This window comes from Amphiura filiformis, chromosome 18 (assembly GCF_039555335.1).
Source record: "Amphiura filiformis chromosome 18, Afil_fr2py, whole genome shotgun sequence".
Taxonomy (NCBI): Eukaryota; Metazoa; Echinodermata; class Ophiuroidea; order Amphilepidida; family Amphiuridae; genus Amphiura; species Amphiura filiformis.
In genome coordinates, this window is record NC_092645.1 from 54,019,863 (window position 1) to 54,036,688 (window position 16,826).

Genomic DNA, 16,826 nt, shown 5'->3' on the forward strand with positions numbered 1-16,826 from the left:
TGATGTTGATACTGATGATGCTGCTCATGCTGCTGACGATGTGCTGCTGCTGATGATGGTGATGCTGCTGATGCTGACGATGTAGATGCTGCTGACAATGCTGCTGCTGACGATGCTGCTGCTGATGATGTTGATGCTGATGCTGCTGACGATGCGGATGCTGATGCTGCTGATGATACTGATGATGTTGATGATGATGTTGATGATGCTGCTGATGATGACTGATGATGATGATGATGATGACAATGATGCCTCGGATGAGGACTTGCATGATGATGATGCATGATGACTGGAGCATGATGATGACATGCATGATCAGCAGCAGTATCATCAGGGCTGTCAACTCTCACGCATTGGGTCCCTTTCTCACGGTCTCACGCCAAGGTATAATGTCACGCCTAGGTAGTAAATCTCACGCAAAAAGCTGGAAAATGAGTAAAATCTCACGCAGCGTCATGAATAATTTGTTGCTCCTACCCCCGCTTTTCACATTCTCGAGCGGGGGGTTTGCCGGGGTTTTTTGTCACTGAACTCAATCAGTTAATTAACCTAATCAGTTAATTAATCTAATCAAGCAATCAATCAATATCTACGATATCAATGAATCAATTAAATAATAATTATTCAACCGGGGCAATTGACAACACCATACAATGATGACTCGGATGATAATGATGCATGGTGATGATATTCATCATTGATGATGATGATGACAATGATGATGATTATAAGATGATTATGATATATGTTTGTGATATTAATGATTGATATGATGATGATTCTGATGATGGGTTGGATGATTCTGATGGTCATGATGACTGATGATAATGATGCGAATGATGGCTCGTGTGATATAGGGATGCTGATGCTAATAGATGATGCTGATGATAATGCTGATGATAATGTTGATGATGCTGATGATGATGTTGCTGATGATGATGCTCATTGATGCTGACGTTTTGATGATGCTACTGCATGATGATGATACTGATGCTGCTGCTGATGATGCTGCTGACAATGCTGATGCTGATGATGCTGCTGATGCTGATGATGTTGATGCTGCTGATTATGATGCTGATACTGATGATGCTGCTGCTGACGATGCAGATGCTGATGATGCTATAATGATGATGCTGATGATGATGTTGATGATGCGACTGATGCTGATGATGATGCTGCTGACGATGCTGATGCTGACGATGCAGATGCTGATGATGCTGCTGCTGATGATGCTGATATGCTGTTGATGATGATGTTGATGAAGCGACTGATGACGATGCTGCTTATGCTGCTGACGATGCTGATGTTGATGATGCTGCTGCTGATGATGATGTTGCTGCTGATGATGATGCTACTGATGAAGCTGCTGCTGATGATGATGATGCTGCTTATGATGATGCTATTGATGCTGCTGCTGATGATGATGCTGATGATTATGCTGTTGATGATGCTGCTGACGTTGATGTTGCTGCTGATGATGCTAATGCTTATGATGATGATGATGCTGTTGACGATGCTGATGATGCTGATGATGATGATGTTGATGATGCGACTGATGATGCTGCTGATGATGATGCTGCTGCTGATGATGATGCTGATACTGCTGATCATGATGCTGCTGCTGACGATGCTGCTGCTGCTGATGTTGCTGCTGATGATGATGATGATGCTTATGATACTGCTGACGATGCTGCTGATGATGATGTTGATACTGATGATGCTGCTCATGCTGCTGACGATGTGCTGATGCTGATGATGGTGATGCTGCTGATGCTGACGATGTAGATGCTGCTGACAATGCTGCTGCTGACGATGCTGCTGCTGATGATGTTGATGCTGATGCTGCTGACGATGCGGATGCTGATGATACTGATGATGTTGATGATGATGTTGATGATGCTGCTGATGATGACTGATGATGATGATGATGATGACAATGATGCCTCGGATGAGGACTTGCATGATGATGATGCATGATGACTGGAGCATGATGATGACATGCATGATCAGCAGCAGTATCATCAGGGCTGTCAACTCTCACGCATTGGGTCCCTTTCTCACGGTCTCACGCCAAGGTATAATGTCACGCCTAGGTAGTAAATCTCACGCAAAAAGCTGGAAAATGAGTAAAATCTCACGCATCGTCATGAATAATTTGTTGCTCCTACCCCCCCCCGCTTTTCACATTTTTGAGCGCCGTGGCTTAAATAATCATGGGTCAAAATGAACATTGGAGTCGGGAAATCCCGGTACGCCTCTGTCTCACGCCAAGCAATTCTGTAGTAGATAAAGGGTGAGAAACAGACCATTACCATAGATAATCGGTGTCTTGTTGAGGTATGGTGAGCATGTTAGTCGCTCGGAAGGCGAGACCCCGAAGGGTCGAGCCTTCCGAGCGACTAACATGCGAACCATACCTCAACATGACACCGATTATCTATGGTAATGGTCTGTTTTGAACCGTTTATCTTACATATACGGTGAGCCAAAATAAACGAATTTGTTGTTATGGTTAATTCATTTTCCAAAAGACAAACTGGAAAAGCTGATATGATTATCTTGTGTAAGTTTATGGTTTTCCAAAAATAAAAACACACCGGGACAGTGTAATATTCTTCCCGTGTGTCCTGCGTTTGAGTCTACGAGTCTTATCTAGTGTCAATTGAAAGTGATTTAATCAAATCAATACAGCATTGATTTTAACCGGAGATTCTATTCAATTCACTTGTGGTCATGTCCCACTCGATTATACATATTCGTAATATTAATAATGAATATGTAAATAGTTCAAAGGTCAAAGTGGGTGTGTTTTACCTAGACATGGCGGTAACTCATTTAACACCGTAGAATTTATATTTATCTTTAATATACTTATAGAACAAATGTCCTGAACCAAATCAACGCATATTCCTGGGTACCTTCCTCGACCTTTTTTGGTTGGGGTTGGCCGCAGATTGTTGTAGTTTTTCTACATCTAGTCTTATGGCCTGTAATGTACTGCATTTTAGGTGCAAAATATCCTTGGTTGAACTTAATTTGTAAGACCTCATGGCTCTTGTTTTGTTACCTACTTTGTCGGAATCTGCGTTAGTTGGGAGAGGGGGACAAAGGTAGATTGACATCCTCGTCCTAATTATACAGGCTTTAAGACATAATACAAACTAATTTGCATTATTCAATAAAGGTGTTCTTGGTGTCATTCAATACACACAAGTATTGTTTACCATCTTCATTTAAATCTAATATGCATAAACTTGCATAATAATTTATGCTGATCGTGTAAAATATATTAAACTTTGATGCATTTTAAGTTTGTTGAAATGTCCAAAAAGTCAAATAATGTGGCCAGTGTTTCTAAATATGAACATGTAGTTCTCTTGTTCAAAATTGATCGACCTGACCAAGATTATCTTGACCTGACCAAGATTATCTTGACCTGTCCAGATTATCTTGACCTGTCCAGATTATCTTGACCTGTCCAGATTATCTTGACCTGTCCACATTACTTGATATAATCGACAGTTGACCAGACTTTGAACAAAAGAAATACAATAGATAATGGAACAAAAGAAGAGGGCTAGACGTATATAAAAAGTTAACAGCCCTGGTATCATCACCATATCATCAGCATCAGCAGCTGCAGGATTATCAGCATCAGCATCATAATCAGCAGCATCATCAGCATCAGTATCATTATCATTAGCATCATCAGCATCAACATCATCAATGTCACCAGCAGCATCATCATCAGCATCAGCAGCAGCATCATCACTGTCACCAACATCGTCAGCAGCAGCATCATCTGCATCAGAATCACCATCAGCAGCAGCATCATCAACATCATCAGCATCATCATCATAATCATCATCATCAACATCATCATCATCAGCAGCAGCAGCATCAGCAGCACATTTAGCAGCATCATCATCGACATCAGCAGCATCATCATCATCACTATCACCAACATCGTCAGCAGCAGCATCATCATCTGCATTAGAATCAGCATCGGCATCATTAGCATCATCAGCAACATCACCATAATCAGCAGCATCATCAGCATTATCATCAGCAGCAGCATCAACAGCAACATCAGCATTAGCAACATCATCGGCATCATCAGTAGCATAATCAGCATCATCATTAGCATCATCATCATCAGCATCAGCATCAGCAGCAGCAGCAGCAGCAGCAGCATCATCATCATCATCATCATCAGTGACGGACTCTTTCATAAATAATTTATTCTTGATTTCCCGATCATCATCAGTGACGGACTCTTTCATAAATAATTTATTCTTGATTTCCCTGAATTTCTCAGAGATTTTTCCGTCCACGGGACCTTCCAATTTCCCCCCGAATGAATGATTTCCCCCGAATGACCAACAAAAGTGGGGGCTGTGCGAAGAATTTTCGCCCTCCACCCCTTTCAGATTTCCAAAATTTCACCCCCCCCACCCCACCCTTTTTTTGACATGAAAATTATCATCGCCGTCAACCGCATAGAAAAGCATATAAAGCATATAAATTTTCCCAGGAAAATTTGTGGTCATTTTTTCAGCCCCCCCTTATGAGGGTCAAAGATATTTAAGGGCCCATCTTTTTGTATCAGGCCCCCTAACAAGTGTTTGTGAACGGTCCCTACTAATAATAACACTATAATAATAATAATAATAATAATAATAATAATAATAATAATAATAATAGTAATAATAAAACTGATAATAATAATAATGAATGATAACAGTAGTAGTAATAATAAATAATAAATTAAATATTATCTTTGGATTGATATTCAAACATAGTATTTATTCGTCAAACCTGGTCAAAACAGACGAAACACTACGTCCTCAGAGTTGGTAAATACGTCATCTGCTTAATTATTCATAGGTACGGCTGGAATACATGGATTACCGAGACAATAAGGTTAGAGTTCAAACATAGCCTGATGAAGTATGGGTTACAAGAACTGTCTTTAAAAAAGACAACGCAGTTTATATTTATTAAGGGGTGGGGTATGAGCGTTTGGATAGTGTTTTTATGGAACATGAGAGCACATCACACATATCGAATTCCATTCTGAATACTAAGAATGTCCTTCTGATATCAAATAATTTTGATTTTGTTTTTAAATTCGCGATATGATATGGCAAATTAATAAGAAAAACAGCTATGCAGAAAAGACTGAATTGGTTAATACCATCATGACGACGAGTCATGATGACTGTGATAACGAAGAAGTCGACGATGGTGATGATGATGATGGTATTAATCAATTCAGTCTTTTCTGCATGGCTGTTTTTCTTATTAATTTGCGCCCCCTTTTAAAGCCTTGAAAAATAGTAACCTTAAAGGCTGTGACCCCGGGGGGCACTCAGCTTTGGAAGTTATGGGTATGTGCCTGCCGGCGTCGCGAAGTAGGAGCCTATCGGATACAAAATGTTATTTTAAAAAGGGGGTCATTGGGTATAAACAAAATAAAAAGGGGGTCATTGGGTATATAATATTTTGAAAAAAGTGGGTCATTACGTATAAGATTTCAAAAAAAGGGTCATCGGGTAGAAAATTTTGAAAAATGGAGCGAAATTTTAAAAATTTCGGCATAATTTTGAAAAAATTGAGCAAAAGTTTCGGTATTAATGTTTGGCATTTTGATGATGCTATTATAGAAAATCTAGAAAAAAGGAGGTCTTTGGGTAGCTGCAACCAAAAAATGGGGGTAATTGGGTAGCCGCAACTAAAAAAAAAAGAAAAGGGGGCACTTTTTAAAAGGGGTCATCGGGTATAGTCAACTTCAAAAGAGGGGCCTATTGACAGGCACATACTGTCACTTCCAAAGTTGACCTGAGAGCACATCAGACATATCGAATTCTGATATATTGATTCTTTTTGATTTTTTTGATATAGCCTAATTCTGTGTAGCCACAGTACGCAACGGACTTATTTTTAGTGTGTATATATAAATGGCGTATGCATGGATATTACATTTTGTGTTTTATTCTTAATATTCGTTAATTACGTGCTTCTTTATTTCCTATTCTCTCTTTTTTCTTTTTTAAATTGGTGATAATACTAATTTTATGGCAAATTATTTAAAATTGATATTTTAAAATTTTTGATAGCCTATATTACAGTCCTTGACGTAATGATATGTACCGGTACTTAAAGTGTATGTAGACCTAGCTGAGATGAAAAGCCGACGATCGATTGAAAATATTGACTTTTCATATTGAAGATATACATTTAATTTTTTCCCCAAAAGACCTAATTGGTGTTTTTTTGGAAAAAAATACATATCTTCGATACAAAAGGTGAAAATTTCAAATGATCGGCGGCTTTTCATTCCAGCTACATACACTTTAAGTACATATCATTAGATTGATACAGTTTACTTCGAGGACTGCCTTTATCAAAAATATCAATTCAAGTTTAATTTGCCATATCATATCGCGAATTTTTTTTTTTAAATCAAAATTATTTGATATCAGAAGGACATTCTTCGTATTCAGAATGCAATGCAATATGTCTGATGTGCTATCATGTTCCACAATTACAAAAAAACGCTATCCAAACGCTCATACCTCACCCCTTAAATAGACCTACTAAATTTTATTTAATATAAACTGCGTTGTCTTTTTTAAAGACAGTTCTTGTCAACCGTAGTTCCTCAGGCTATGTTTGAACTCTAACCTTTTTGTCTCGCTTGTAGTAACCTTGTGATGACTGCTGTTCAGTGTACAAATGGTGTAGCCACAGTACACAACTGACTTGTTGTATTAAATGGCGGGTAATTCATGCATGAATATTACATTTTGCGTTTTATATTCGTTAATTACGTGCTTATTTATTTCCTAATCTCACGCTTTAATTATTTGGACGCTCAGTATATATTTCATCTATTTGCTGTTTTTAAACAGGTAAGAAATTATTCGGATAAAAAATCCTTAAAATTAAAAAATGGTTGGTAATGTTATTGTTAATTATACATGTAGAACGTCGCACGAACGTTATTTTAACGTACTCATTTGGTTACAACTTACAAGTGTGGAAATTATAAATTTAACGTGTAGATTACGACGTTGTAAACAGCATGGTATAGTAGTTCACCACGTAAACTTGTATGGCTCAAAATTCGACTCCATTAAAAGGGCTGGGGTATGAACGTTTGAACAGTATTTATTTTGGGACATTAGAGCACATCAGACATATCGAATTGCATTCTGAATAGGAAGAATGTCATTCCGATATCAAATAATTTTGATTTTTGAAATTCGCAATTTAATACACATTTTATGGCAAATCATTAAAATTGATATTTTTGATATTTAACAGTACTTGAAGTAAACTTTATAAATCTGATGGTTTATACTTAAAGTGTATGTAGGTGGGATGAAAAGCCGACGATCAATTGAAAATTTTGACCTTTCGTAAAAAGATATGGATTTTTTTTCCCAAAATACCAAAAAAAAATTAGATCTTTTTGGGAAAAAATCCATATCTTCAATATGGAAGGTCAAAATTTTCAATTGACCGTCGGCTTTTCCTCCCTGCTACATACACTTTAAGAATATATCATTAAATTTATATAATTTACTTCGAGGACTGTTATATATGGCCATGCGTTTTAACCTCGCCGACTTTTCGTCACACACTAATTTTTGACATTCGCGACACTCTTTCACCTTCAAATGCCCATATTTTTCAAACCATACCCCCAGCATGATAAAAGTATACATTTTCTGAAAGGAAATTGAACAAGGAATCCAACAAGAGCCTCAGAAACACTGCCAGATGTAAGGTTCTAATGTTACCTTTATGTGAATGAGACAAAACATCAACTGACAGTGGTACAGGGGTATAAGGTCACTAACATTTCTGTGTTACCCCTGCATCTTATTTTATGTCATTTTCTAATAGATCAGAGTAAGGGCTTTCCTGCAATATATAAATGTATGTGGGTCATCACTTTTGTAAAATGATACAACCCTTCAAAAAGTGACCTAAATAGGATTAATTTTTCTTATTGTCTTGGAGAACATTGGCCTATCATATACCCTATAGCAGCTAACTATTTTAACTTTGTACAACATAAAAGTGTAGATAATAATGTCAGCTTTCTTTTGATACCAAATTTATTGATAAACACTCATTTTAAAGGAAAATGGCAACACATTTGCACACCGACTGCGAGGCTCCCAAAATAAAAACTTCGTTTACAGTTTTGTGCAGAGTGCCCCGCTACCTCCACCACCCCTGCCTTGGCCAATTGGATGGAGTCCCATTCTATAGATGTTCAAGATATCATATTGACACCTTTCCATAATTAATAATTGGTGTTTTAGCTGTCATTTGATACCAAATTTACTATCAAATCTTTTTTTATTCCAATGATACATTAAAAAAAACTAATGACCACAGTGAAAAATGTGACGCCATTCACCCATTTTAGATGTCGAGTTCAAAGCACTTGCCCCTAACATTAGCTCAAGGCAGTTTATTGTTTCAACTATTTTACAGAATCAAAGTTCAGATAACAATGTCAGCTTTCTTTTGATACCAACTTTATTGATATGCACAAGTTTTTAAAGGAAATTTCAAACTTTTTGCACTGCGAGGCACCAAAAATGAACTTTCCCATTGAGTTTGTACATAGTGAGCCGCTGCCACATGAGCCGCTGCCGCCACCACCCCTGACTTGGGTCATTGGATTGAATGCCATTCTGCCTCTGTTCAAGATACCTTCATGTAACTTTCCATAGTACTTCATTAATATATTAGCTTTCATTTGGTACCAAATTTATTGCCATAGCTTCTTTACTTTCAAAGATATACTCAAAAAACAAAACGATCATGGTGAAAAGTGTGACACCACCACCCTTTTTGGGTGTTCAGATCAAAACGCGTGGCCATATCAAAAATTTGAAAAATATCAAATTTTTATAATTTGTCATAAAATTTGTATTCTATTGTGATTTTTAAAAAATGAAAATTATTTGATATCAGAAAGACATGCTTCGTATTCAGAATGCAATTCGATAGGTCTGAGGTGCTCTCATGTGCCACAAAAAATACTGTCGAAACGCAATAAACGCTCATTTTGGATCCCTTAAGGTGCGGGATTGTAACTGTCTAAACTATCCTGACAAATATCCATTTACATGTAGCTTCAGCTATTAAGCTATTTAGATATTTAAGATATTTGGATATTATTAAAGGATATTATGGATAATTTGGATAATAGTTGCACCTATACTGATATTTTAGATATTTGGATATTTTAGATAATTTGGATATAATATCAAGGATATTATGGATATTTAATATATATTTCAGATATTTTGATATTTTAGATAATTTGGCTATTATTAGGGCTAATTAGGATAATTTGGATATTTTAGATATTTTGGATATCATTATGGCTAACTAGGGTAATTTGGATATTTTAGTTATTTCAATATTAAAATATTAAAATATGCCTCATTAGGATAATTTGGATATTATTAGGGCTAATTAAGATAAATTGGATATTTTAGATATTTTGGATATTATTATGGCTAAATTAGGCTAATTATGAAATTTTGCTTATTATTATTATGCCTCATTAGGATAATTTGGATATTTCAGATATTTGGATATTTTAGATAATTTGGATATTATTAGGGCTAATTTTAATATTTTAGATATTTTGATATCTTAGATAATTTGGATATTATTATGGCTTATTAGGAAAATTTTGATAATTTTGATATTTTAGGGCTAATTAGGATAATTTGGATATTTTAGATATTTTGGATATTATTATGGCTAATTAGGATAATTTGGATATTTTGGTTATTATTATGCCTCATTTGGATATTTCAGATATTTGCATATTTTAGATAATTTGGCTATTATATGGGCTAATTAGGATAATTTGGATAATTTAGATTTTCGGATATTATTATTTGGTTATTGTTATGCCTCATTAGGATATTTTGATAATTTAGATAATTTGGATATTAGGATAAGGATAATTTGTATATTTCAGATATTTAGATATTTTGGATATTATTATGGCTAATTAGGATAATTTTACATATTATTATGGCTAATTAGGATATTTTGGATATTATTATGCCTCATTAGGATAATTTGGATATTTCAGATATTTGGATATTTTAGATAATTTGGATATTATTAGAGCTAATTAAGGGCTGGGGTATGAACGTTTGGACAGTATTTATTTTGAGACATTAGAGCACATCAGACATATCGAATTGCATTCTGAATACGAAGAATGTCATTCTGATATCAAATAATTTTGAATTTTTGAAATTTGCAATTTAATACACATTTTATGGCAAATCATTAAAAATTGATATTTTTTATATTTAACAGTACTTGAAGTAAACTTTATAAATCTGATGATTTATACTTAAAGTGTATGTAGGTGGGTTGAAAAGCCGACGATCAATTGAAAATTTTGACCTTTCGTATTGAAGATATGGATTTTTTTCCCAAAACACAAAAAAAAAAATTAGGTCTTTTTGGGAAAAAATCCATATCTTCAATATGAAAGGTCAAAATTTTCAATTGACCGTCGGCTTTTCCTCCCTGCTACATACACTTTAAGAATATATCATTAGATTTATATAATTTACTTCGAGGAATGTTATATATCAAAAATTTGAAAAATATCAAATTTTTATAATTTGTCATAAAATTTGTATTATATTGTGATTTTCAAAAAATTAAAATTATTTGATATCAGAAAGACATGCTTCGTATTCAGAATGCAATTCGATATCTGAGGTGCTCTCATGACCCACAAAAAATACTGTCGAAACGCAATAAACGCTCATTTTAGATCCCTTAAGATAATTTGGATATTTTTGATATTATTATGGCTAATTAGGCTAATTTGAAAATTTTGGTTGTTATTATGCCTCATTAGGACAATTTGGATATTTCAGATATATTTGGAAAGTTTAGATAATTTGGATATTATTAGGACTAATTTAGGACAATTTTGATATTTTAGATATTTTGTATATCATTATGGCTAATTAGGATAATTTTGATATTTTGAATATTATTATGCCTCATTAGGATAATTTGGATATTTCAGATAATTGGATATTTTAGATAATTTGGATATTATTAGGGCTAATAAGGATAATTTGGATATTTTAGATATTTTGGATATTATTATGGCTAATTAGGATAATTTGGATATTTTGGTTATTATTATGTCTCATTAGGATAATTTGGATATTTCAGATATTCGGATATTTTAGATAATTTGGATATTATTAGGGCTAATTAGGATAATTTGGATATTTTGGATATTATTATGGCTAATTAGGATATTTTGGTTATCAGGCCTCATTAGGATAATTTCTATATTTCAGATATTTGGATATTTTGGTTATTATTATGTCTCATTAGTATAATTTGGATATTTCAGATATTTGGATATTTTAGATAATTTGGATATTATAATGGCTAATTAGGATAATTTGAATATTTCAGATATTTTGATATTTTAAATTATTATGGCTAATTATGACAATTTTTGGATATTTTGGTTATTAGGCCTCATTATTTTAGATAATTTGGATATTATTAGGGCTAATTAGGATAATTTGGATATTTTGGATATTATTATGGCTAATTAGGATATTTTGGTTATCAGGCCTCATTAGGATAATTTCGATATTTCAGATATTTGGATATTTTGGTTATATTATTATATCTCATTAGGATAATTTGGATATTTCAGATATTTGGATATTTTAGATAATTTGGATATTATTATGGCTAATTAGGATAATTTGGATATTTTAGATATTTTGGATATTATTGTGGCTAATTAGGATGATGTGGATATTTTTGATATTATTATGCCTCATTAGGATAATTTCGATATTTCAGATATTTGGATATTTTAGATAATTTGGATATTATTAGGGCTAATTAGGATAATTTGGATATTTTGGTTATTATTATGCCTCATTAGGATAATTTCGATATTTCAGATATTTGGATATTTTGGTTATTATTATGTCTCAGGATAAATTTGATATTTCAGATATTTGGATATTTTAGATAATTTGGATATTATTAAAGTGATAATTTGGATATTTTAGATATCTTGGATATTATTATGGCTAATTAGGATCATTTTAATATTTTGGTTATTATTATGCCTCATTAGGATTTTTGATATTTCAGATATTTAGATATTTTAGATAATTTGGATATTATTATGGCTCATTAGGATGATTTGGATATTTCAGATATTTTAATATTTTAGATAATTTGGATATTATTATGGCTAATGAACTAAAACGCAACATGCAGGATAATTTGGATATTTAAGATATTTTTTAAATATTATTATGGCTACTTAGGATAATTTTGATATTTCAGATATTTGGATATTTTAGATAATTTGGATATTATTATGGCTAATTTGGATATTTCAGATATTTGGATATTTTAGATAATTTGGATATTATTAGGGCTAATGAACTAAAACACAACATGCATGATGTAGGCTGTTCATAATATTGTTCAATATGCAGTATCACTAGTGTATGCGTCGTTCTTTTAATTAAACTCTTTTACAGCAATATACAGGGTGAGTAAAAAAAAGTGCAATAGAGAAAATAATCCATTTTTACTTAAGAACCGAGTTGAACTTTTTAGGTTTGAAAACATTTTATATATGGTATATCCATCAGTGACCTTGTGTGAAAAAAATTAAGGAATTAGCATTTACCGTTTTGTTTTAATGACACATTTTATAGCGATACCCAATTTTAATGTTTGTCCAAGAGACATCTAAAATTTGAATATCAGCCCACTCTGTGTAAGGTAGATTTGGACCAACTGCCATTTTCTTAACCTCATTGGCATTAAAATAAAATGGAGCACCCAAAGTGTTATTGCCCTTGGTCTTGTTTAAGGAGAAGAAACATTATTTGTTGTTATTTTCATTTTACCTTTACTTTAAAGATGTTTATTCTCTATCAAAAACGTCAAAATGAAATGCGCGCAAATTGAAATGGAATGAATTACAAAATATCCAGTAAGTTGGACATATTGGGATTAAAAAACTGGAGTTGGAGTCGAGTGAGGTATGAAGTAATGTTAGGAAGTTTGTTTGAACAGAAAAAAAGAAATTAAAATAACGCAAAAACCTTATTTAAGTTAAAGTCAGTTTCAGATATCGTGCCTTCACCGCGCACTGTGTGTTCTCATTCAAAATACATGGTACCTCGTGGACAAATAACGAAATTGGGTATCGCAACAAAAGGACTCATCAAAATTAAACAGTAGTTGCGATTCACTTCATATATTCACAGAAGGTGGCTATTTAGTGTAGCATTTATAGAATCTTTCAATATTGGGAAAATTCGATTTGGTTCTTACATAAATATCGATTCTTTGCTCTATTGCAGTTTTTTGACTCACCCTGTACATGGTTTAGGAAACTTGATGCATATGCAACTTTAATGCACAATATAATATGCGTCGTTCTTTAAAAGTCTTTTCCAACTATATCCATCGTCTAGGATTATGAACTAAAACACAACATGCGCGTGATGTAGGCTGTTCATAATATTTTTCAATATGCAATATTACTAGTGTATGCTCTTTTAAACTCTTTTACAGCAATATACATGGTTTAAGAAACTTGATGCATATATGCAACTTTAATGTACAATATAATATGCGTCGTTCTTTAAAAGTTTTTTTCAATATGCAATATCACTAGTGTATGCGTCGTTCTTTTAAACTCTTTTACAGCAATATACATGTTTAGGAAACTTGATGCATATGCAACTTTAATGCACTATATAATATGCGTCGTTCTTTAAGGGCTCGGGCCAGCTTGGTTTCAAATTGGTCCAAAATGGAAAAATCGGCCATGTTTGCTGTTAATTTTTGCCTAGCAATACTGATCATAGGTTCAAAATTTATGGTGCATATCAATGACCAACCTCTCTAGTTTATTATTTGAGCATGATCACTTGTGCAAGGTCCTAGGAAATTATGTAAATATGTCTGTATATATAATGTTCCACATCGGCTCACGCACTTTTTTCTTTCACCCCAGATTTCATATCTTTCCCTAATACCGATTTCCGCATCATTTCGGTATAAAATGTTGAAAACTCCAAAGAAATAATTATGATACTTATTTCGAACTTCGGAGCTCAACAAATGCCTTAATTAGTCTCGTCAAGACAGAAAATTCATGTGATTTTGCATCTTGGGAAACGACCATGTGTACATGCTATTTTGTCAATGAAAATTCACGAATGTTCCCACTTTCACAACGAAAAAGAGTTCTACATCATTGGTTGGAGCGAGGAAAAGTAAATTTACGTGCATTCAGTAGTTATTTCCTGTCTAAATCGTTCCGTTTAGTGCTATTAGTTCAGGTCATTTATGTCCAATCTGCCGAATTCGTCCTACGCAGTTTTTGAGGATAAAATCCTTGACTATAAGCTTACGTATTCAACGTATCGACCCGAAATTGGACACGTTTCAAAGCCAAGACATGCTTTGCTCTGTGGTTTGTATTTATACTCACGATTATCATCTTCTGTTGATTATTTCAGGTTTTTCCTGCAAAAGTTGAGTCCAACACCCCATATCTCACAAACACATGTCATTCAGTGAAAAAAATACTTGAAATACAACCTGATACAACATCAACTATAAAGACTAAGTTCGGTTCACATTAAGTTCACATTGTGAACCAACATTACAAACAATGAAACTGTAATTGACCTAGGGGATGACGATGAAACGTCGCTTTTCCTCGCGACTCCGGTGCGACTAGGTCTAGATCGACAAGGGACTGGTGTGTACATACAACCACTGACTGTCATCATGGTTTATTTTACTGTGGTGGACTTTACAAAGCACAGGCCCTAAATGAAAAAAAATGAGCACCATGAGTACGCATGCTCCCAGGCAATGAACAATGGGAACACAACGTCACATCATGAGATGTCATTCATAATTGGTTCTTCTTAAATCGCTTTATAAAACTATGAATCGTAGGAGCTACCGGAAGTTACGACATGGAAAGGTGCCCAAAACGGGCGTGACAAAGAGGCGGAGCTATTCACAATTTCCCGTTTTTATTTTCATATTTCTTATTTGTTAGCTTTCATTTTGTTTTCATGATTATTTTATTTGACTTCTGATACGTATAAATCTTAAAAACTACCATTTTCATGATATACTCTTGATTTATAGCCATTTAATGGGCGGATCATTAATACTATTCATATTGAAATTAGTTGACCTGCTAATATGTAAATTATTGAAAGTGGAACAGCTGATCGCCACAGTACTCTTAAAGCCTAAGCTGCCAAAGTAAATACATGTAAAGTCATCGCGTCGTTGGTTATAATATTTACAAGCTCAAAGTAACTTTTAAGGTAAGAAAAACAATATGAACTATAAATTAAGAACTGCCGAACGAGTTCAGTTTTGCCCTAAAAAATCAGACCGACCTAAACACCACCAAACTTGATCTCATGTGTGCCGAATTTTGCACTGCTAGCCTGTTATGAAGCAGTTGTACTTTGTAGTAACTACAAATTTGGAATATGCGCAATCAATGAACCAGTCAGTTGTCAATACATGTATGATGTAGTATAGTACATATCATACGTGTTGAATAAACTGCTGATACATAAAATGTTTGCAGATGCATGTACACTGCAGTGCAGTGGCATGCATCATTGGCATTGCATTATTTAAGGGGTACTACACCCCTGCGAGATTTGTGCTTATTTTGCATTTTCTTTCAAATTATAGCGCATTGGGGACAAGTAGGATATGTATATTATAGAGGCAAGGACTACAACTACTGCACTGGAAATTTTATTTCAGCACAGACAACAGATATCGAGTTACAGTCAAAAATGAGGGAAAACCAATATTTGATCAATAAATCAATAACTACTTGCTTTGAGTTGCTGAATTTTCAGTACAGTAGTTGTAGTCCTTGCCCTATAATATACATATCTTACTTGTCACCAATGCGCTTTAATGTTTGAGAAAAATGCAAAAATAGGCGAAAAATTGGCCAGGGGTGTAGTACCCCCTTATATGCATACTAGTTGAATTTGATTGAATGTCCGAATGATCATGTAGTAGACTGTAGTAGTTAGCAGGCATCAGTATATAATTATTATCGAGAAGTGTATAGCTTAATATTAATTAAACTCACAACAAGCATTGAAAGCTGAGTCCTATTAGTATTTATATTTTTATAGCTAGCTGTCAACCTAGCTGGGGGTGGGGGCTGGCATTTTGTTTGGAAGGGGGTGGGTCCCCACTCCCAAATATACTGGAGGGGGTAAAAAAAAAAGTGTAGTGATTTATAGTGTGCTACGCACAGGCACAACGCCTAGACGTTGATCCACAAGCCTCAGCACACTTTACAGGTTGTCACTGACCACTACAGCCCCACATCATTCCATAACCATTTAACAACAACTCAGGGACTTTGCAGCTTCACGGCGCACACCCTAGACATTCCACAAATAACCTTCGCAACCAGGATCAGCTCCCCGCGTCTCGTACGGGTTACAACGAGACAATAAGCAGTGAGTTCCTTGTGCAGGGAATTTCAAGCTAACTCAATTTTTCCACGAGAGCAAACTAATCACCGTCAGGGTTCGAACCGCAACCTCTCGCACCATAGTCGAACGCCTTTATCGATTGAGCTAACTTGACTGCTTATAAATATTTGGACAGAAATATAGGAGGGTCATCACATGTTTGATGACCAAAATGTAGGCATTGAGTCACAAGAT

At 34.4% G+C, this 16,826-nt stretch overlaps 1 protein-coding gene across 1 annotated transcript in view; it reads left to right on the forward strand.

The window, feature by feature from the left end:
• Positions 1-6,743: 6,743 nt before the first annotated feature.
• The window catches only part of LOC140138816 (uncharacterized), a 34,192-nt gene continuing 24,109 nt past the window's right edge, over positions 6,744-16,826 (forward strand). The window contains exon 1 of the mRNA XM_072160588.1: positions 6,744-6,914. The gene's annotated coding sequence lies outside the window, so the exon portion shown is untranslated. The remainder of the gene's footprint in view (positions 6,915-16,826) is intronic.